Source organism: Passer domesticus, chromosome 1 (genome assembly GCF_036417665.1).
Source record: "Passer domesticus isolate bPasDom1 chromosome 1, bPasDom1.hap1, whole genome shotgun sequence".
Taxonomy (NCBI): domain Eukaryota; kingdom Metazoa; phylum Chordata; class Aves; order Passeriformes; family Passeridae; genus Passer; species Passer domesticus.
In genome coordinates, this window is record NC_087474.1 from 112171650 (window position 1) to 112194415 (window position 22766).

General features: G+C 37.2%; 1 protein-coding gene across 7 annotated transcripts in view; it reads left to right on the forward strand.

Annotated features, from left to right (window-relative positions):
- DLGAP1 (DLG associated protein 1) overlaps window positions 1-22766 on the forward strand; it is a 401105-nt gene that overhangs the window by 148317 nt on the left and 230022 nt on the right. For 5 of the 7 annotated variants that reach the window (XM_064434359.1, XM_064434357.1, XM_064434367.1 and 2 more), the window contains one exon: window positions 1477-1587. The exons of 1 other annotated variant lie outside the window; for it this stretch is intronic. The gene's annotated coding sequence lies outside the window, so the exon portion shown is untranslated. The remainder of the gene's footprint in view (window positions 1-1476; window positions 1588-22766) is intronic. One more of the 7 variants, XM_064434375.1, reaches the window with a different exon arrangement.

The window sequence follows — 22766 nt, forward strand, 5'->3', positions numbered from 1 at the left end:
GTGCTGTCATTGGAGTACTAGCACTAAAAACACTAGAATGTTTCTATCCTGACAGTAATGTCAGGGACTCTGAAGCAGTGTCAGAATTTAGTTTATCTTTTCAACAGGACTCACAATAAATATAAAGAAAGTAACAAATAGGAGGTTGCAGCTGTCTGTTTGACTGCTTTTGAGGTCAAGGAATTCCCAGGAATAATCACCTCTTGTGTACAGAGGCTATTCCTTCCTCTTAGTGGTTACTTGAAAGAATTTCAATCCAAAGCTTGATGTTTTACTAAGATGTGCATCCTGCTTCCAAAGGAATTAATTTATCTAATTTTTTTAGCCTGTGGGAAGTGAGACATCAGACTCTGATTGGGTTGATCTCTTCTAGTTTTATATGCATGAGTTTGTAATATTTTCAGATTATTTTTGCTCTGAACATTTTTACTTGCTTTTTCTGACAACTAGCCCCCAATAGGTAACTGTGGTGTGGAAAGGTATTTCTCTGAATGAGTATCAAGTGATTAAAATAACTTAAGAACATGTCAAACAAGTTATTGTAGTGATAAATCTTCAGTATAGTCCAAGGCTAGTATCAAAGTACCTTTAGCTGTGAATTTATTTTCTTTCCATAAGCTTTGCAGTAGATTTTTTATATGAGATGTTAAATGCATTTACAAGACAAAATATTCACAGTTATTCTGGCTTGTACTTTCAAATTGTTCCCCAAAAAAGACAGAATAAAATAGGCTAGACCTTTAGGTGATCAGAAACAAAACTTAAATAGTGAGATGACTCATAGAGAACAAATATAGAACACAGAGGAAAGCCATTTATTTCTGTTAGCCTCAGTAAGTAGTACTGGAGAAAGAAGACGGAAAAACATGTATATAATTTTGCTTACAAGAGAGAGAAATGGCTTATAAATAAGTATTTTCAGTTTATATAATTTTAAAATATCTTATATTTTAGTGTGCAGTGGCTTCCCATTGCAATTTTGTCCACTACCCATCGAATGCTGGTGTGGGAAGCACGGTGTATACAGCTGGGTGGTTCAGGTTTTCTCACCATTCTCCTCTGCTTTTCCAGAGACACAGGCAGCAGGATTCCATGGTGTTTTATATAGAGTGAGAAAAGGTTGTGGAAGAGAGTGAGTGGGGGAAAGGTGAGCTTGCGGAGATTTACTGAGGCAGTCACATGTAACTAGTCTTGGTATCTTTTGGTGAAAGAACCAACAAACTCTTCATGCATTGTGCAGGGAGACTAGGAAGGTTGAGATGGCACCACTAACGCAGCATTATGCAATATAAATATTCTTTTTTTGTTGAGAGAAGGAGAGTTTGGAACCATGTGAAAACCTTGCCATGGAACATTGTTATAAAACATCTCAACATTGCTGTGATTTTTAATGAATACATAGAACCTTGCCATGTTAATAATTTTATCTTGTTTCAGGCTAGTAGTTTTAACTCATACACTTTGATTCTGTTTCAGAACAGCCAAGCACCAAGTATTGGAACTGACATCTGAATTAAAGAGTGTGCAAAAAAATCTCTTCCCTCTTTAACTATTGAAACAACTAAAATGGAAAACTGACTAAAAGAGGTGAGTCCTTTCCTCTGATCATTCTCCTGGATCTCTCTCTGCATTGCTTTTATTAATTTTCTCCAGATCTGCCTCCTGCAAAGGCAGGGAGCCAAATGATTGCTAGCTCTCACCTTTTAGTGAGAAGTGAAGGTAGATAGGAAATCACACATGTGATAACCCATCTTTGTATTTAACATTTATGCTGGCTGAGGACTCTGTTAATATTGGGTGACTTTGAGTATTGTGGTGAATGATTTTCACAAGTCTGATATTAATGTAGAAATATATATATATATATATATTATATATATATATATAAACTTAAATGATGAGTAGAGTCCCATAGAGCTGGATATACTAGAGCTGTGGAGAGAGTGTAGGGAATGTAAGAGGAAGGATTGATTTGGCCTAGAGGAATGTAACAAAGCGGGGAGGTCAGAGAGGAAAATACAGAGCACAAGCATGGCAAGGTGTTGCAGCATCTTGGAAGCAGCATGGAAAAGCTCTGGTAGGGAAAGAATTTCCTTTTCCACAGTTTCCACAGATATTTTTACTTGGGTTTTTTTTTTTCTGTTTGTTTTGATTTGGTTTTTTGGGTTTTCTTTACACTAAGAGAGACCTGATAGGACACACTGAAGGTAAGTTGACCTCTAGCCTCTGGAAAAGAAATGGAATAGCAGTGAAATGTCTACATATAGTGAATTATTGGTATTTCCCAATGTTAATCATACTGACAAAAATTGTAATCAGTTCCATATCCTGTTTCTTTATTACCACATGGCAGACATAAACATACAAGCACTAGAAACAGGGAGAGTTTTTATGTCTTTTTTTGATGGTGGTCATTGTGCCTATAATTTGATATGATTTTAAATGTAATTCTTAAAACTGTATTTGACTCACTACAGTTCAGTTACATGCATTTTAATTGTAATGTTAAATTAATATGATAATAATATAATTGCTTATGGGCATTTTAGTTTAGTTAGGTATAATGCTGTACTTCAATCTGTAAATTTCCCTGAGTGGGGCATGAGTTTAAGAAACATTTTACATCATAGGAATATTCTTTGTGTCACTCCAGAGTGATTTTTTTTCATTTTTTTCCATTGGTGCAAAAAATGTCTATGGATACCTCACTTAAAAAATGCCATTTCTTTCAATTGGAATGCTATCTAATCATCCAGCAGCTTTTTATTTTAGTAAATGTATTTTAAGAAGAGAAAGAAGCAAAGTGTTGAAACATTTCCATAGCCATAAAATGTATCCATGATGATTTATTATATGTGGGATATATATAGATATAGATAAAGATATAGGTATGATTCTGCATGTTATATATGTAGTATACATATGTATCTATACATTGCAACTATATATTTCTAAGGTACATACACACTACAAAAAGTAGGACTTGGAACTAGTGTGTAGCTTCTGACAATGTGAAATAGATCAGTTCAGCTAACTTTGCCTCAGTTTGGCCTTCTGAAGAGCTCTGAAACTTTACTGAAAAGGTGACATAAGGTTTGCAGTGGTGTGATTCTTCCCAAGCAAAGTTGGATTTTTACCTTAAGAATTAGTTTTTCGCAGTAATACATTTGTTTACCATTTGCATATATTCATGTGCATCTTCATACACACAAAAAAACCCCACCCTCTCCCCTCAGATTCCGGGTAAAAGAAAGCATTGTGTCATTGAAGAAGGTACTTTGATTCTTTATTAGAAGAACAGAGTGTGGTCCGCTTATTTTCCTCGGGAATATATTGACAATATAATTTAAGAGTGGCTGGACGGCTCTTGTGGGTCCCTTCCAGCTCAGACTATTCTATGATGCTGTGAATATAACTCTACTCTTTTGTTGTGAATTTTGTTCAAGGGAAATGCAGACAGAATTTAAAGATGCCATTAAATCAAGATATGTTTATCATGAGGGAGAAGATGACTAGGCTTTGAAAAAGTCAGATAAAGAGAATCTATAATGAAATGTGTTAGGGATGTGGATGAAATTGAACTTTAATGAGACCAAACAGAAGAAATATAATTGATCTTCTACAGTTAGAATGTATTGAAGTAATTTAAACCTTAAGGTCCTCTTGTCTTAGTGGGAGACAGGGTAGTGGATGTTTTGTATGATCTAATTATGTGGAAGTCTCAGGCTCTGCAAAATATTATTCCTTGGGGGGAAAGGACACAAGATAAAGAGGACAAATTGCCAGTTAAAAGATATGATGATCTTTGATGCAGTACAAGGGAAAGCATAAGGTATTTTACTAATACTGCTGGTGTGAAAGTAACAGCTGTAATGAGAAAAATCAGAAAATTTCCTCACTTAAAACACATTAAGAAAGCAGAAAAGCTTGGATGAGGCAGAGGTGCTACAATCAAATATAAAGAAAAAAACAGTTTTCTTGTGAAAATTGAAAAAAAATTGATTATTACTTGCTTGAGGTATTTTGAAGAAAAATTTAGGCAGGACTTCTTATTACAGCTTAATAGCAATTCCCAGAGCAGTTATAGGAAGCTATGAATCAGAGAAAAGAAACTAAATTGAATGTGAGATATACAAGTGATTTGTCTGTATATCAGATAAATAGACATTTCGAATCAAAATTCAAATTTTATATATTCCTAATTCCTTCTTTACTTATGGGAAAACCAGGCACCAGAATTAAAGATAGGGACGTTGTTTAAACATTTTTACATCCAGAATAAGTTGGAAGTCCAGGGAATATCCATGTTTTGAGATGCACTGAATATTGAAGTCTCCTGGACAATTATTAGCTTTGAGTATATTAGTGACAACAATAATTTCATAAATCTGACAAACCATCTGTGTAGGCATAATGGAAAATGGAGATACAGAACCATAGCATCACAGAATGGCTTTGGTTGAACAGGACCTTTAAGATCCTTAAGTTCCAGCACCTATTATAAATGTGAAGGAAAGATCAAGAACTGCAAATATAAAGGTGCTGGGATGCAGAGCCAAATATTGAATCAAAAGCTTCATTAGTGTTATAAGTAAGAAAAGAGTTATTAACAAAGAAGCTTATCTTTGAGTAATAAAAAATTGTCATGAATTTGCTTATATAAGTAAAATATGTAAGTTAGAGGAAAAAAGAAACAAATAAGGAGAAAGGTTGATGTTTGATATAGCTAAGGACACAGACTTTTTTCTGTGTCAGTCTGAAAAAAATGTCCCTTCATCACAGCTAGTAGAAATAATTCCCCACAGCTATAATCAATTTTGTGTCAAAATTTATTTCAGATATGGATCTTTTGTCTCCTTTTTACAGTTGGTATTATCAAGATATTTATTGACTGAATTATAAAAAAAAGGTGTGGTACTTCTTCCTTTGAAATCTAGACTAACCTTTCTTTTTGGTGGAAGATAGGCTATTGGTGCAGGAAATTGACCCAATTGACCCAACTTGACAGTTGGCCTTAACTTCTGTAAAAATAGAGAAATTTTGTAACATTCTGATCAGTTGTTTTTTTACAGTCTTTAAAGCATTACTACATTACACCTGCAGGATTTATACTGAATAATAAAAAAAATCTCCTTATTTATGCTTCAATACAAACAATGTCAAGGTACTAAACAAAATATTTTTCTTTATTTTTATATAATTATTTTTATTTAAAATATTAATTTATCTCTTTCATAGTATTTAAATAAAAAAGTAAACAAGTTGATAAACTCATATGAACCGTCTCTGGAAAAGAGAGATGAAGAAGCTTCAAGACATCATTGCCTGATTCCCAGCCCACCTCCCATTGCTTTGATAAATATGACATTGTAGAAGATAGGTGAAGAAGTGAGGCCACATTCTTAAGCACCTCGGTCCTTTTAATTTAGTCTTCCTCTTGCTATTAATCCAATGGAATGCTAAGTGATCCTTTAATTTTGGAACACCTGTCCTTGTGACTTTCTTTTCCTTGAGTGAAGGTCCCAGCCAAAACAGAGATGCACATGAGAGCACAACTGCTGAGTGACATCCCTGAGGCAAGGACAGTGCTAGAGCTAGGTACCATTCTTGTCAGGTCTCTCAGATCAGGTCATCCCTAGCTCAGGAAATACTAGAATTACCCAAACTTTTTGTGCTTTTCTATACTTTTCTTTAGCCATCTAGTGCCACTGTGGTTTATGCCAGTGGCTCAATGAGTCTTTGAATTCACTCAGAATGGCTATTTTTGGACGTGCACACTACTGGAAGTGGATGCCTGTAAGAAGCTTTTATGGTTGGACAAAAAGTAATGACACCATTAACTCTGAGAAATGGAATATTTCTTGAATTGCTGTCATTCTCTTCCAGTAAAAAATTTCAAGTTGAGCGCAGTGGGAAATCCAATTTACTCCCATGGTGGAAAATCATATTCCTGAAATAATTCACCACTGTTAGAAACAAACCAACCTGTGAAACTGGCACTGGTTTTTAGGCTGATGCAGGGAGAGATGCTTTTCTTTGATTTGCATCACACATCATAAGCAGACACAGGCACAATGACAAATATCTCACCATCTCCTGATGGCTTCATGGAAACAGACACTGCACATTTATGCTCACACCGGAAAGGTTATAGGAAGCAGATCTGTCCTTATATGGTCTTCTTTGTATTTTTATATGATTATGACAGTGACATCAAAAACATAATAAAAAAATATGATTCAGATAATCCTCTTAGTGCACGGTTGCAGGCATGGAACCGGTGCTGTGCAAAATAAAAAGATATATTTGTTCTTACTGGATAGGGGAAGTGTGGCCAAGGTACATTAGTAGCCTCTTCTGGCTCTTTGGGTAATACAAAATTATGGTCTCTTGAAAGCTTTATGTTATATGAAACTCTGCCATATGGGTATTATCTTAAACTTTGCTAGAATCTGTTTTATTTCTATTGTATAGTTTCTACTTACCTTTTGTTTCCCTGCTTTTCCCTGCCACCCCTTTTAGCTACAGCCTGCATGCTGCAGACAAAGTTTAAAAAAGCTGTCCAATGATTTGGGGAAGGGACAGTATAGTGGTGGGTCACAGTTGGGCCATGGCAAAGAATTCTAGTATTCAGGGCTTGTATGTTTGAGAGAGACCACAGTTATGTTTGATGCAGGGACTGTGTTCTCAAGACCAAAGGAAAAGTAACCAATGTTTTAACAAACCATCATTCATCAAGATAAAACATATAAACACGCATATTATTGAAGATTTCTGAATTGTCTTCGCTCTTAGAGCATTAATTTATCTGAGCACGTTGATGAAGTTTAATATAGCCTAGAAATTTCATCGTACTGTTGTTATTTTAGAAATGAGGAGAAATATTTCAGTGTTGCAAAATGAGCACAATTAAATACTTTGTACCTCATTTTTATAAGCTGCCCATGAAGTTATTTGAACAACTAAAATTCCAGTCTTGTAAATCCTGGAAATCAGGACAATTTCAAGGAGTGAAAGAAAATATAAACTCATCAAAAGCAAAGTATGGAAATAGCTCAGAAATTGGTGAAGTGATAAATACTGAGGAGGGTAAGTTGCTTAAAAATTTTGGGTGAATTTGTACATAAAGTATCATTCTATATGTATGTCCTGTATCTATATAAACAAATGTTTTGCTTAAGCAGTACAAGAATAAAGGAACACAAAACAGGGATTAGATCCCAGAAATCAAAACTCTGAAAAGGTGTTTGAGGGCATGGTACATTACCAGCTGTAACAGGATTCTGCAGGTGGCAGGTTAAGGCACTACTCAGGTGTTATTTATGTATTTAATGTATTAACTAATACATGAAGGCCACCTTTCTGTTCCAAACATGGCCACTCCATGACATACTTGGTTAAGGTGTTTGTGCTTGAAGAAGTTCTTGAAAACTGGAGATTGGGAGAAACCACAAGACTGGTTCAAATGAGACAAAAAATAATGGCTGATTTGATTCAATATTGGGGGAGGGGCTGGAGTCAGGAAACTTTCCTCTCTGTGGAAGGCAACAAAATATTGACCTTCTGAGACTCACAAGTATGACCAAAAAAAATCCACTACATGGAAATTAAACCTCAAAATGGAAGCAAAGTGCATATTTTTAAACAGAAGTAAATACACATTGGAACAATTTACCAAGCACAGTTGTGGATTCTTGTAACTTAAAAGATTTCATTTGGAATTAAGTCTAGGTTTGCTGAAGCAATTCAGGGAATTAGATGCTCAAACATCCTTGAAATGTACTCATTAAATTCTCCAAGATCTCTTGGGTTCCTCTAGAAATGCAGCAGAGGTAAAAGCATCTGATTCAGAAGTGGGACTTGATGGAAGGCACTGTGAAGTATATCAGACAGTTTCTGTAATGTTACACAGCAGGTTAGACTGCACTGTCCCAGTGGCCTCTTTTATTCGCAGTCAGTGTGTTTGTTTATTTGTATGTAAGAACAGCAAAAAAAGTGTTCTGATCTAATAGGAGCTACTTGAGATTGCTGTTGAAGTACTTGCACCCTATCTGTTTAATAAGATGACTGTGATTCACTAGTGTTGCAGCAGAATGTTATTTCATCTCCATTCTGCTGCTTGTAGGGAAAAGATTGAAAGACCAGGCCTGTGTGCAGAGATGGCATGGACATGGCAGCTAAGGAGCTGCTCTGAATCTGTTGGGCTTTCAGCAAATGATTTTATTGCCAAAGCAGAAATGATCAGTCATGTTTCAGGACCTGCTCCACGATCTGAGTGTGTTGAGCAGAGGTCCTGAAATATGACTAGGTAAAATTATAAGATGAGCATTTCTTGGTTTTCTATAAACATTTTGTATTGTCTATATAAAGAATTCCTTCAGACCTTTTTCTCTTATCAGGAAGACTTGAATTTTAGATGAATGTGCCTGACTGGCTCAATTTTACCTTTGTGAGAGTTACATTGAATTAGAGGCTGTATCAACATGTTAAGCACCCAGTCATGCACCAGTACAAGCAGTAATTTTGCTGTCACTGGACACTGCAGCCCTGACTGTTGAAATTATCTATTTTCTTTCTTTATAATGCTTCACTTCCCAGGGTCTGCATGGCTGGAATATGTCTGTCCTCTAAACTGGATCTGTTATCAGTACAAGTATTACTGGCAAGCCAATTTTCTAGTATTACTTTTAAGATATATTATCTGAAATGGGATGGTCACAGAGAGGAAAGTAAAGCTCACCCATGAGTGAAGAAGATCACTGTATTCCTTGAATCAGAGCCAAATTCTATACTGAGTTTTGTTTACTCACAAAGCTGAGCTTTATGAGACTCTAGAAATTCAAATTCCATATGATAAATGCTATCTAAATACAGAGTAGTAAACTAGAAGATTGAGGATTTGGGGCTTTTGTAATTCTATTTTTTGTTTTTCTTTTAACAACATGGAAACAATGCATGTAGAAAAATAGGTAGCCTGGTTATGCTTATTAAGACTTAATGAAATTAAAACTTGTGTGTTTTTCTTAATTTTTTTTTTAACTTACATTTTGTTGTATAAGAAAAGAGGCCTATGTCAGCCCAGTGTTACAAACTCAGAATATAAATGGATATAATTGTATAGCAGTGGATTGAGTTGAATATAAAATACAAAGATAAATGTTTACATAGTGGTTGATATTTCATAGATATTTTGGTAATCTGTTTATCCAAGACATCAGTAAGACAACAGGGTTATAATACTGTTCAGGCTGTATTGGTATATAAAACCTATTTGTCATCTTTACAAAATACATATCATTACCAGAATAGAAATTATACAAATGAGATTGCTGCATTTCTCCTTATCATATAGATCTTCCATGTGACCTATCAAGTCCAACATGGGGATAAAGCAGTGTGTACTTTAGACAAATTACTGATGGCAACTGCTATGTTTCTTCTTTGCACAGCTTATTGAATTATTGTGATATCAAATGAGGGAAGAAAAATGGTAATTAAGCCAATTTTAAAATACATTACATTTTGAAGATCAAGATTCTAGTCAGGTACTTGAGGTGAAGGTGTCCAGTGTCCAAGAATTGGATTCTTTTTTGTTAGTGAGTGAGAAAATTAAAATGTAATGTTAGAAGATTGGGTGTTTTGGCTTCTGTAAGTGAGCAAGTATTAATGTAGCGTAAGTGATCCAAAATGTAATATACGTCCTTGTTAACATCAATAGCTTCATAATGCAGCTATTCAAATCATATACTCTCATTTGCTCCTCTGCCTCAGAGAAGTGTCATGCCTTTCTATAAGGCTGTTATGATTTTAGCTTCTGAGCACTGCACAAAAATGCCCTCTGGTCTGGAGGGTGCACTGCTTTCAGATGGGTAGACCTAGTTAAAGTTAGGTTTTTGTCACCATAAAAATTGAGTTACATTGCCTTCTGATAAATTAAGTTCACTTATTGACTTGTTCAAATGAGTTTGAGAAATGCTTGCACAGAATGTAATTTTCATATCCCATTTCTTTACATTGCATGATGTATGCATGTTTATGCATATATGTATAACTAGTTTCTCCAAAGGTTTTGTAAAAACAACAAATAAATGTAACTTTTCTTTCTATCTATTAAATTTGGAAATATAACTCAGAAAGTATGTTCAAGGAGATGAGGCAACATAGCTGTTCCAGGAGATACAAAATGGACTGATTAGGTCAAAACATATTTTCTTTCATATACAATGTGGAATCTGTCCAAAAGGAGGACTGAAGGCAGTCAGTATGACTTGAAGAAAGATGTATCACCACTGGCTTGAATGCTACTTGAATTACAGAGCTTCTTAGATATAAGATCAGAAGCAATCCCATATAACAGGGATATCTAACCAACTTTGTAGGGGATGCAAGTATTTTAATTCACAGAAAATAAGCAGGATATGATACTAAACCCAGCACTTCCATGAAGATGCCATTGGACCAGTGTAGGATCCTTATTAGTGGAAATTTGTAACAAGTATGGACTTTGTCCTGCAGCAAGATTTCTGATCTGGCTTTGACTCTTTGATATTTGCTGACACCAGTCAGATTTCTTTCAGTGTCATGACAAGAGTTAGTGTCTTACAGCAGCAGTAAGCAAAGAAGCCTGTGCTGTGATGCACCAAATGTAACAGGGCATGCATAGGTTCAGGAATAACCTTATTTGAGAGAGCATCTAGTTTAGGTTTAGAGAAATTAATACCTCCTTGGGACTGTTTTGATAGCAAATTGATGTCTTGTCAAGATGTCAATAGCCTGGGTATCTGAGAAAACAGAAAATAATTGCTGCATCCCGATAATCTTCTATTACAAGAATTTATTCATCCTGAACTGCCTGACCACTGTAGCATTCGACAGCATGGTGAGTTTTTTATTTTCAATTACTGTTCTTTACTTCACATGATACTGTGTAAGATTGTGTGCATGTAGTGTGTCCTCTCTCAGTAATTGGTTAGCTGTCATGGAACAAGAAAAAAAAAATCAATAATACCAATAATTTTTAGCTTTTAAATCCTGAACTAAATGTTTCTTATGTTAAGCATGTGTCATTACATATACAGCTCTGTATCAGTATTTTATATTGACTGCATTTACTTGCTCAGTGGTTTCCCTATATTTAAAGAAATTGATCACAGGACCATAGCATTATTTAGGTTTCAAAAATCATTGGGTCCAACTATTAACCCAGCACTACCAAGTCCACCTCTAAACCATGTCCCTGAGTGCCACATCCACACATCTTTTAAAAACCTCCAGGACTGGGAACTCAATCACTTCTCCAGGAGCCTGTACTAATGCTTGACAATCCTTTCTGTGAAGAAATTTTTCCTATTATCCAGTCTAAACTTCCCCTGGTACTTGCAATTTTCTCTGGTCATGTTGCATGTAACAAGGAGAAGAGACTGACTCTTACCTCATTACAGCCTCCTTTCAGGTCCTTAGAAAGAGCAAGGAGGTCAGCCCTCAGCCTCCTTTTCTCCAGGCTAAATTCCTGCAGCTCCTTCAGCTTCTCCTCACAGGACTTGTGCTCCAGATCCTTCACCACCTCCATTATCCTTCTCTGGACACGCTCCAGCATCTCAATGTCCTTATTGTAGTGAGAGAACCACAAGTGCTGAATACAGGCATATGATCCCCTCCCTAGCCCTGCTGGCCACACCATTTCTGATATAATCCAGGATTTTTGGCCACCTGGAGACACACTAACTCATGTTCAGATGCTGTTGACCAGCACTCCCAGATCCTTTTCCAGTTTTCCAGCTGCCCTGCCCCAAGCCTGTAGCACTGCATGCGGTGGTTGTGACCCAAGTGCTGGATGCAGCACTTGGCCTTGTTGAACCTCATCCAGCTGACCTCAGCCCACCAGTCCAGCCAGTCCAGATCCTTCTGCAGAGCCCTCCTCTCCTCCAGCAGATCAACACTCTCACCTAACTTCTTGTCATCTCCAAACTAACTGAGAGTGCACTCAGTCACCTTGTTCAAATCATTGATGAGGATACTAAACAGGACTGGCCCCAGCACAGAGCCCTGGAGAACAACCTATTCTCATCCTCCAAAGCTCTGCCACTTAGGGCAGGAATTCCTCCACCTGGGTGCACCTCCCACAGGGATGCTGAGAGCAGGGCACAGCCCTGCAGCTGGCACTGGGATGGCAGCCTGGTCTCACCAGAGCTCCATCTGGGCAGCTGCACTAGCCCTTGCTCCTTGCTGTGTGCCCTTCCAGACTGATTACTATCTGGAAACACATACCTGTATAAATTGAATTATCTGGTTTCAGTTTAGATTAACTACTTGATTTGTAATTAAAATCCAAATGGTAAAAGAAATTGAGAATGACAAATGCAGTTTATTGAATCAACTGCTTTCCTGTTCTGTCTCCAGTGCAGTTCCATTTGATTTACTAATTATATGCAAACTATCATTATGCTGTGGTTCTTCATGACAATTTTGGTATTTCAGCAGAGATCCTTCTTGGTTAGAATGACTGAAATGGATTGTAACATTACAGTTACTGATAATTTGTATTGCTACACAGTCATCAGACTGTTCATTTCATATATGTTTAAGAAATAAAAACCTATTTATTTTCTGTGAGGAAATCTTGAATAAATTTAAAGCTTTGCTTTTTACAGAAATACGATATGGTATTCTCTTTTAACTTTGCAAAATGCCTTTTGCTGAACATCTAGACCTCTGTGCAGAAGGAGGAAAAATTTCTGACTTTGAAATATTAATAATGTTGATTACCCTTCTAAATGCATAATATTATCTTATGGTCTTACTCATAGCTATAGCAGTACTAAAACAAGGGAAGATATATGAGGCATGAATGATGTGTTATCTTCTTACAGGGAAACAGAATGCAAATTTCTGGCATATTATTCAAACTTGAATTATTTATATATCAAATATTATTCTGGCAAATCCTGCTTAAACTTAGATGAATTCTCTTAATCTCTTCAACAGTTTGCCCTTCAGTAAAGATGAGACTTCTGTATACAGGACTGAATAAACATTTAGATCCCTAAATCTCTGTAGCTATATTGATATAGATTTCTTTTTTTTAATCATAAAAAACCTTATTATAGCTAGGAAAACAAGGTACTCTTTTGGTGCAGAACCTGTTTAATTGGTTAATTATGAAAATTCAGCTGTAACACAATAAAAAATTGGATTCAGATAATCTTAATAGTTCAGTGTTGCAGGTAGGAAACCTGCACTGTGCAAAATAAAAAGATAAATTTACCCTTACAGAATGGTGAAAGTCTGACCAAGGTGTGTTGGTAATGTCTTTCAACTCATTGGTAAGTAATTATACAAAGTAGTTACATTTCCAAGTGTAAGGATGGATGTGAGGGTCCTGAAAGTGGACGGATCTCCAAAGGGACATATACTGTTCATGGCAATTTTAGAGAGACGAGAGGTGTCTCAGCAACGCAGTTTTGTTGCAGGTGACAAAGCTTGAGTGATCGATGTCTCTTTGTTCTAAGACTGGAGCATGCAGTGTTTGAAACACCTCTGGGAAATGGGAAAACTTATGGGCTACTAACAGCCTTTAATTGCTTGCACCCATGCCATTAAATCCAGGTGTGTGATTCAATTAATGCAGTGCTTCTGCTACTGCTGATTTCCACTGGCATGCTTGTTTCTCATGCTGTACTGTGGGCTCATGGCTAAGGAAGTCATTTATTTGGTATAAACCAAAGAAAGCTCTACAGGGAGTGGGTTTCTCTGGCAAATCCATTGCTGAGCACCTGCCATCACTTAGCCCTCAAATAGATTGTGTCAGTGCTAATGTTGCAGTTTTTGCTTTCAGGTGTGATAACTGACCTTCTGCTTGGGGCATAATGTACAGGCTGGCAGAGATGTGTGCTCACTAGGAAGGGTGATAACTCAGAAACTATTATTCTTTGGCTAGCCAAGGATCATCTATTTATCTAAGCATGAATGAGTATTAAATTGGGCTAGCAATGCAATTGATAAATGTTGTTGCTTGCTATTTATGTCACAATTTAAATTATGTGCTACCAAGAAATTGTAGTGATTGCTGTATGATAACCACACCTATAAATACTTTTCTTCAATGAATATATTGTTATATTTTCCTATAAATTAGTTACTTTTTTGTTAAAATGTGATGGCACTACCTATTGCAACAATTCTGAAATGACAATTTGATACCAGTCACAAGTTTATTTTCCTGCCTTATAGATGCTCTTTAATAACTTTCATGATTTCATTTTCAATCTCAATTCTCATTCCCAAATGCTTTCCACAGGTGGCATTAGTCAGGGTGCTAAGGAGAAGTACATCTCATCCAAGGTAACCCATCCAAAATTAGTGGTTTAATCTGGGGTCTGTCTTAGGCTGTGGAAATATCAGCAGAAAAGAATGGTTTTGACCAAATCCCTAAATTATGAGGACAGACTACCCTACTCTCACCTCTAGATGTGCCCTTCTCTCCAACTCTAGAGGAATCACTGACATAGATCTGAGATCGGGTGATCAATTTTTAATTTTGTTTTTAATTAATAAATTACTGCTATTCAATTGCAGGTTGCTTTTTTGTAGAGCAGAAATAAGAATGTTTAGTTAAGCACAGAACTTCATTTTGGTTGTGTGAGTTACAATATGTAAAATTTTCATCCACTTATTCTTGAATGATTAAAGAAATACAACAGCACAAGAATCCACCTGAAAGCAGTTTGTCTTTGTACAAGAAATTTGTCTTTCATTCTCTTTGGTTGTTCTCAAACACAAGTTAAAAAAGCCAATTAGATCTGCAGTATCAATGTTTTACTCTGTGCCTGTTCTTTGGAATAGAAATATTAGGAATATTCAGTTTTTTCCACAGTCAGTCATATTTCTCAAAAGCTTTTTCAGTCCATGCAAAGTACTAGAAAATTATTACTGTACTATGTGGCGCACATTTGCCATCATTGGTTTGTGACATTAAGTGAGAGCATCTAGAAAGTATTCTTCATATGTCTTCTTTCTCCTCCTTGTGGTTTAAAAAAGGGGTTTTTCTTAATTGACCTACCTCCCCAGTGTGTGTTTTTCTGCTTTTGAGAACAGAAAAGTGTTTGGTAGGTGTTTTGCCTGTGTACTTTCCCCTTGGCTTTAGAGACCCTATTTTCCTATTATGCTTCTGTTTTCCATTCTCTTTCATTTTCAGGAGCTAAGGAGTGTGGACTAAGTGCCACCACTCCCAGGAGAGCCTCCTTGAACTGCTTCTGTCTGGCAGCAAAACATTTTTTCTACCCTCATTTCACTTCATCCCAGTAGGGATGATTCTTTCCCTAGAAAAGGATTATCTAGCTTATGAAATTTATCCTGTAGCCATACCTTACAGCAAGAGAATCACCTGTCCTGGATTATAAGGACAGGAGAAATGTGTTTGCAGAAGACGAGAGCTTTTGCCATTGCTTCAGCCTGTTATATAACAGAATTCAGGGTTGCCTTTTTAAGGCAGAAAATGGATTTTAAGGGGAAACCTACATTTCCTCTTTAGCAAGAGAAAATTTAGTTATAATACAGAAATAGCTGGACTTCAGTGGGGTAAAAGGACTACCAGATCTTTCCTTTACAATCCTTCTCCATAAAAGGCAATTTACTCTACAGAAGTGCAAGTCTGGCAGTTTTCTGAAGTGCAGTTTCTTAACACATGATATTAATAGTCCTAAGGACCTGCAATGCAGAGTACACACTTCTGGTGGTCTGTAATCATCCCTCTTTTAATTATTAAGATAATATTATTCACAATATCACCTTTTACATTATTGCTATGTAACCTCAGACTGAAAAACTGTTATATGCATTTTTTGTAATATTGATGTTTGCAGACCACTCTAAATTACAGAAGGAAATATTGCTAACAAGTATGTGATGTATTATTTGCTCTGAAAATTGCATAACATGACAATATATTATTCAAACTACTGCTGAAGTGGTATTGAAATGCTTCATAGGTCTTGGAATGGATCTGGAAGGTGCTAGGCAGGAGGTTGTGCTGGCATTTAGCAGATTTCATTATTTTCTGGACTTTCATACTAAAAAAACTAAGGTATGTGAAAATGTCATACCTCTATTTTGAAAAATATATTGTGTAGTACTGAAACTTCATTATTAATATTTTATACTGGGATTTTTCTATTTGGTTCTTTTTTCTCTTTCCATTATAGAGTAGAACTTATGTGAAAATATACTTAAGGTGTTGAGTATGATTAATCAATATAGAACAACTTATAATTTGGGGCAAAAACTAGGACACCTCTTCAGTCTGTGCACAATTAGTAGCTATTATAATTTTTGACCAACAATCCAGAAAAACTCATTTGTGCGTAAGGCATTCTAGTTTTTCATTTTTGACTCATTATTTGTTCTGTTGGTATGTATTTTAGAACTCAAGCACAGATTATTTTGTAACTTCCTAAGTGGCAGAACGGCAAGGAAAAAGGATTTCTACATACTATCTAATGTATACCTGTAATGTATACAGGTGTGTTATGTGTAGTGTCCTATTTAGGTTGCAGTGCCTTGTCTTCTCTAATCACTCCCTTCTCTCTATTTTCCATATTATCACAGTTTGGATACCAAATGTCACACTTCTGCAACATGCAACCAGGCAACATGCCTGCAACTAAATTTAGCCATTTCACAAGTCCCAAGTTAAATACATATTTGGAGAATGTGTTTAAAAAAAAAAAAAAAGTGAAAATAATTACTGGGTAACAACAGGGAATAAACTGAGTGAGAAGTAAGTCACACGGAGCCTTTTCATATCAATGTTCTGTCATGTTAGGGATTAAATGTATGACCTTTATTGTTTGGCTACACCATTCCCACAGAAGATAAGAATCTGCTTTTAACTGTTTCATGCAGTTAATGGTAGTCTTTTGTGGTCTTTAAGGAATTAATTTGACAGTTTGATATTTGCTTGCAGAGTAAAGCCTTCTAGCAATTGTAAATGTAAATTCTAACTAAATTCTTGTTGTTTTGTCAATGCTTTTGGAAAGCCACAAATACTTAAAGGTACTGCTTTAACTTTGGGTAGATGTTTGGTAGACTTTGTGTCAAGAATACATTCTTGACTGAATGCATACAGTCTTAATACATTGCATGTTTCTGAAAAAATCCTTCAGTCGAAATATCAGCTGTAATTCCTCGAGTTCTCTCACTGTTCACTGACTTTTATTTTGCTTCTTAAATCATTTTCTCTACAGTGGTTCTACCTAAAGGGACTATTAAAATTCAGAGTCATTGAATCATGCAGAGCAAGAATGTTTATGCATGTGCTGTGCAAGTTAATAAGCAAGAAAGTTTATACAAGCAAAGACAGTCTTGTTTTATATGGATGCAGAGAGCTTTTTCAAAGCACAGCTCCTTTGTTTCCACTTCACAGTAGAATCCGTGTTGTGATTAATCAATTATGAAAGTATTAGATAAAATTTTCTAAAAAGAGCAATCATTAATTAATAATGTTGTTCTGCAACTTCAAATTACTATGCAGTGGAAAACATAACCTGGAATACACAGTCAGTGAAAATAGAGCTGGGAGAGTGATACCATGCTGCCATAGATTGAGGGCTATGAAAGCTCTGGAGAGGTAGGAAAGATAAAAAAATATCTTGCCTTATTAACATATTGTTTTATAACTTTTTGTCCTCAGTAGGCACTGAATTGAGTGTTTGTTCATCTGAGAAGTGCATTGTTTGTCCAGTTTGATAGGTGGATTATACTAACATAATACAATAAAATGTTGTGGGATTGGGAGGGTCCTTAAAGATCAAGTCCCAACCCTCCCCTGCCATGGGCAGAGACACCTCTCACTAGAATCAGAGAATCATAGAAAGACTTGGGTTGGAAGGGACTCTAAAGATCATCTAGTTCCAAATACCACATTGCCATGGTCAGGGGTGTCACCTGCTAGATGAAGTTGCCTAGGACCCCATCCACTCTGACACTGAACACTTGGATGCGGTGTCCATAACTTTGGACAACCTCTTATAGTGCGTCATTACCCGCACAATAAAGATTTTCTTCCTTATATATAATATCTAAAATCAATCTCATTTCTTTTAGTTTAAAAACATAACCCTTGTTTTATCACCACCTACCCCCTTTTTATGCCTCCTTTAAGTACTAGAATGTCACAATAATGCGTTCATGAAGCCTTCTCCAGGCTGAACAACCAGAAGTCTCTCAGCCTGTCTTCGTATCAGCCCTCTGATCATCTTTGTGACCCACCTCTAGACCCTCTACAACAAGCATACATCTTTGTTGTGCTGAGGACTCCAGGGATGGAAGCAGTACTTCAGTACACAAGATTGGAGTAGAGGGGTAGAGTCACCTTCCTCGACTGCTGGCCATGCTGCCCAGGATGCAGTTGGTTTTCTGGGCTGTGAGTACACAAGGTTGTCTCGTGTCCAGCTTTTCATCCACAAGAACACCCAAGCTATTTCCTGCAGGGTTGCTCTTGATAAACTTTTCTCCCAGTGTGTGTTCATGTCTGGGATTGCCCCTACCCTTAAGCAGAACTGTTCTCTTGGACTTTTTGAACTTCATGAGGTTCTTGTGGGCCTACTTCTCGTGCCTTATTCAAGTGCCCCTGGATGGCATCCCATCCCTCCATTGTGCCAACCACACCACTCAGCTTGGTGCCAGCTGCAAACCTGCTGAGGGTGCACTTAATCCCACTCTCTGTGTCACTGATAAAGGTATTGAGGAGCACCTGTCCCAGGACAGAGCCCTGAGAGACACCACCAGTCATCACTGGACTCCATCCGGATGTAAAGCCATTGGCCACATCTCCCTGGCTGCATCCATCCATCCAGTTTCCTATCCACTGAATGGTCCACCCTTCAAGTATGTCTCTCTCCAGTCTGGAAATGAGGAAGTCATGTGGCACCGTATCAAAGGCCTTACAGAAGGCTAGGCTGATGGCATTAATCAGTCTTCCCTTGTCAACCATTGCACTCCATCATTGAGAAGGCCACCAGGCTGGTCAGGCACAATTTGCCCTTTAGTGAAGCCATGCTGGCTGGCTTCACTTACCTCTTTGTCTTGCATGTGCTTTAGCATTGCTTCCATGAAGATCTGCTCTGTGATCTTCCCATGCACAGCAGTGAAATTCACTGGCCTGTGTTTCCCTAGGTCTTCTTTTCTCCCCTTTTTAAAAACAGGAGTAATATTTCCCTTTTTTCCACTGACTGGGGACTTTGCCAAACCACCATGACTTTTCAAACATGAGAGTGGCTTGACAAAGTATCAGCCAGTTCCTTCATGACTCTGGGATGCACCTCCTCAGGCCCCTTAGACTTGTAGATATTCAATTTTATCAAGTACTCCTGAACCTTCTCTTCAGATCCAGTGGGAAGGACTTTGCTCCCCCCAGCCCTACCTAGAGGTTCAGAGACTTAAGAGACATGGGAAACCTGATGCCAGTGAAGAGTAAGGTAAAGAGTCCTCAGACTTCTCGGTATCTATTTTCACCAGTTCTTCCTGCTCATTTATCAGGAGACACACTCTCCTTGGCTTTTCTTTGTTGGCCTGTGTATTGTAGATTCCCTTCTTGTTATTCTTCACATCCCTTGCCAAGTCCATTACATCTCTGCCTTAGCTTTCCCGATCCCATTTTTACACTTCTGGAACATATCCCTGTACTTTTCCCAGGTCACCTGCCCCTGCTTCCTCTGGCTGTGCATTGCCTTCTTACACTCAGTGTGAGCATCAGATCCTTGCTCAGAGATTTTGTTTTCCAGCCTGTCTTGTTTGAATTTTTGCACATCAGGATGGAGACCTCTTGTGCTCCAAGAACAGGTGGATAGAGAAAATTGTTTGGAGTCAGTAAGTGTGTAAAGATGAAATAAGGTTAGTTTAAATATGTTAGTACAATTTAGGTGGCAATTTTTCAATATAGTGCTTGAAAACTTGGAGACTCATCTTTGCAAACTGAAAACAGTTTGGGATAGCCCATTTCCTAAAGAAAATCAAAGATTCTAGGATGCGGAAAAATGAGAAAACCACATCAGATCCTCACATAAAATGAGAATGGCAAGATCACAGCTATCATAATGTGGTCTGAACACTGATTGACATAAGCCCTTGTCAGGAGAACTTATTAAAATAAATAGTTGGTCCCAAGGTTTAGTGATTTCATTGTCCCCAAATGAAGAAAATTTGTTCTTACATAGCAATCCCTCTTTCTTAGGCCTTGTAAAGGCCCTGTGCTGACATTCTGTAAAGGCGTGAGTGTCATCCCATGTCAGCACATTTTTTTTTTCCTATGCCTGGATAGCTTAAGATCAAAGAGTAAGTGAGGCCATGATTAATTGTGTATTTGATATTTCTTGGAATGAAAATAAGTGTATGTCAGGAAGAAGCAAAGAGTCTCTAAAAGTGTAAGAATTATGTGTATCTTAGTAATCTTAACATTTTCACATTTTCACATCTTAAAAAGGATCCTTGTGACAGTAGGTTACATTTTTCCCACAGTGCAAATATTCAATTTGTTTTTAACTAACAATGAGAAGGGTAGGGCTGAAAATGAAGGAAATAATTTTCAGAATTTACTGTAATTAAACACATGTTTCTCATGTGAGAGTCATATAAAATTAGTGTATTTGTAGATTCATCTGCATTAACTTCCAGGTTTGTTCTGGAAACCTATGAATTTCAAGCAGTCTGCCCCAGGAAAAAAAAAATGTTAATTTAAATACATAAAAATTACTGGTTTAAATATTAAATGTGCAGTAAAATGATTGAAGCCTAACTCACAATGGGGTACTGGCACATTTTCTACCTAAAAAACCACTGGTACAATATCAGCATTATGAATCCATCGGTTATTTTTGTTAAATATTTGTATTTGTAGTCAGGACCTTAAATATGAACATGGAGAATTGTCATCTGGTTGCCCAGCTGCTGGGATGTGTTGCATCCTGCAGAATTAAACACACTGCAGTGCTGGAGTGTGTCCACAGAACAGCAAAGCTCTGAAGGGTCTGGGGCACAAGTCTTATGTGGTGTGACTGTGGTAAGTGGGGTTGTTTAACCCAGAGGAAGGAAGGGTCAGGGAAGACCTTGCTGCTCTCTTCAGCTACCTGAAAGGAGGCTGTGCTGAGCTGGAGGTTGGCCTCTTCTCCAAGGTAACAAGGGATAAGACAAGAGGAAATGGCTTCAAGTTGTGCCAAGGCTGGTTCAGATTAGATTTTAGGAAGAAATTCTTCACCAGAAGGGTTATCAAGCACTGTAACAGGGTCCTCAGGGAATGGTTGAGTCTCCATCCCTGACAGTATTTAGAAGATGTGTAAATATGGCACTTGGGGAAGTGGTTAATGGTTGGACTTGACAGTCTTTTCCAGCCTTAATGATTCTGAGAGTTTATGATTTTGGAAACTGTTCTAAGAAGCAACTTCTCCCATATAAATGTGGGAGCCTACATTAACAGTGTAGGGGGAGAAAAGTCGCAGGGCAGAACCCTTCTTCTATCTTTATTAACATAAACATTCCTTAACTATATAATACAAAGAGCTGTTCTATATTTCAAATCTTTTTAAACTATTAAAGTCTCATTCTGACTCTAAGTTTTTGCTGGTCATCTTATTCACTGCTGCCATAGCTAAAGTCAAGCATTTTCTGTGCCTTTCATGCGTGCTTCAATGAAGGTTGATTTTTACTGATTTAAATAAAAGTTTAAGTTTTCTTGTATTACCTTACACTGGGTTTTCTACTGCAGTTTACAATAGGAGCTGCTGGTAGATGAAGTATCTGTGAAATGTTTGGACTGTTATATTTCATTCGTGAATCTTACTCTTCTTTGCATTCCTCCTCAAAATTTACTTTTACTCCATAAAATACATGTATAACTTCTATCACATAAAACTTAGAGGGTTGCTAGGTTGTTTCTTTTATGTCTTACCATTCTTCAGTCCAGAATTGACTGAATTCACTTGTAGTAATGCCAATATTTTTCTAGGTTGTGTTTTGTCTTTCATTGAGCATCTTATTCAGCTGCTGCAGACTAAGAGCTTTGATGGTACGGTGAAGGACTGGGGTAGTGCTTTAAGAATCCTACATACTTCATATTGAATAGCTCTACAAAGTAATTTCTTCACTTTCCATCCCTTTTGCTGCTATTACACTGTCACCATTTCCTCCAGTTTAAACATTCACCGTTTTCAGGTGCACTCTCACCCTTGTTCAAATAGCAGCAATCATTTGACTACTCATTGAAGTTTCAGGAATGGAGCTTTGAGTAGGGAGTTGAGGCAGTGCAAGTCCTGTGCAGGTGTGGAAAGGCAGGGAGTCAGATCAGTTTAGTTCCCCTTGACTCTTCTATAGGCAGCTGCTGCTACAAAAGTGGGAAAATAACTCCTACATGCAAGCAGTCACTGACTCCTCTCTTCTGGTGCATGGCTTTGGATGCAGACTTTTGGAAAACCACTAGACAGAGCAAATTCAGTTGTCATTCTCCCTTATATAATGATTCTTTGAGACACTTTTAGTTGTTGTAGATCAAGGTTGAAGTATGGAAATCTAGGAGTAAATGTTTTGGCCAAATCCTTCACCCACATGTTTTTTTGTAAGGCTGGCTGACTTAGGGAAGAGCAGTGAAAGCTGTTCAGTACCTATCCACTGGAGCCTGAGTTAGATGTTCCTTGTGGTCTTATAATTTATGAAAAAGGCCATCTGGTCTTTACAGGTTCAATCTTATTTCCCTTCACACTCCCTTTTCTCTAATATAATAG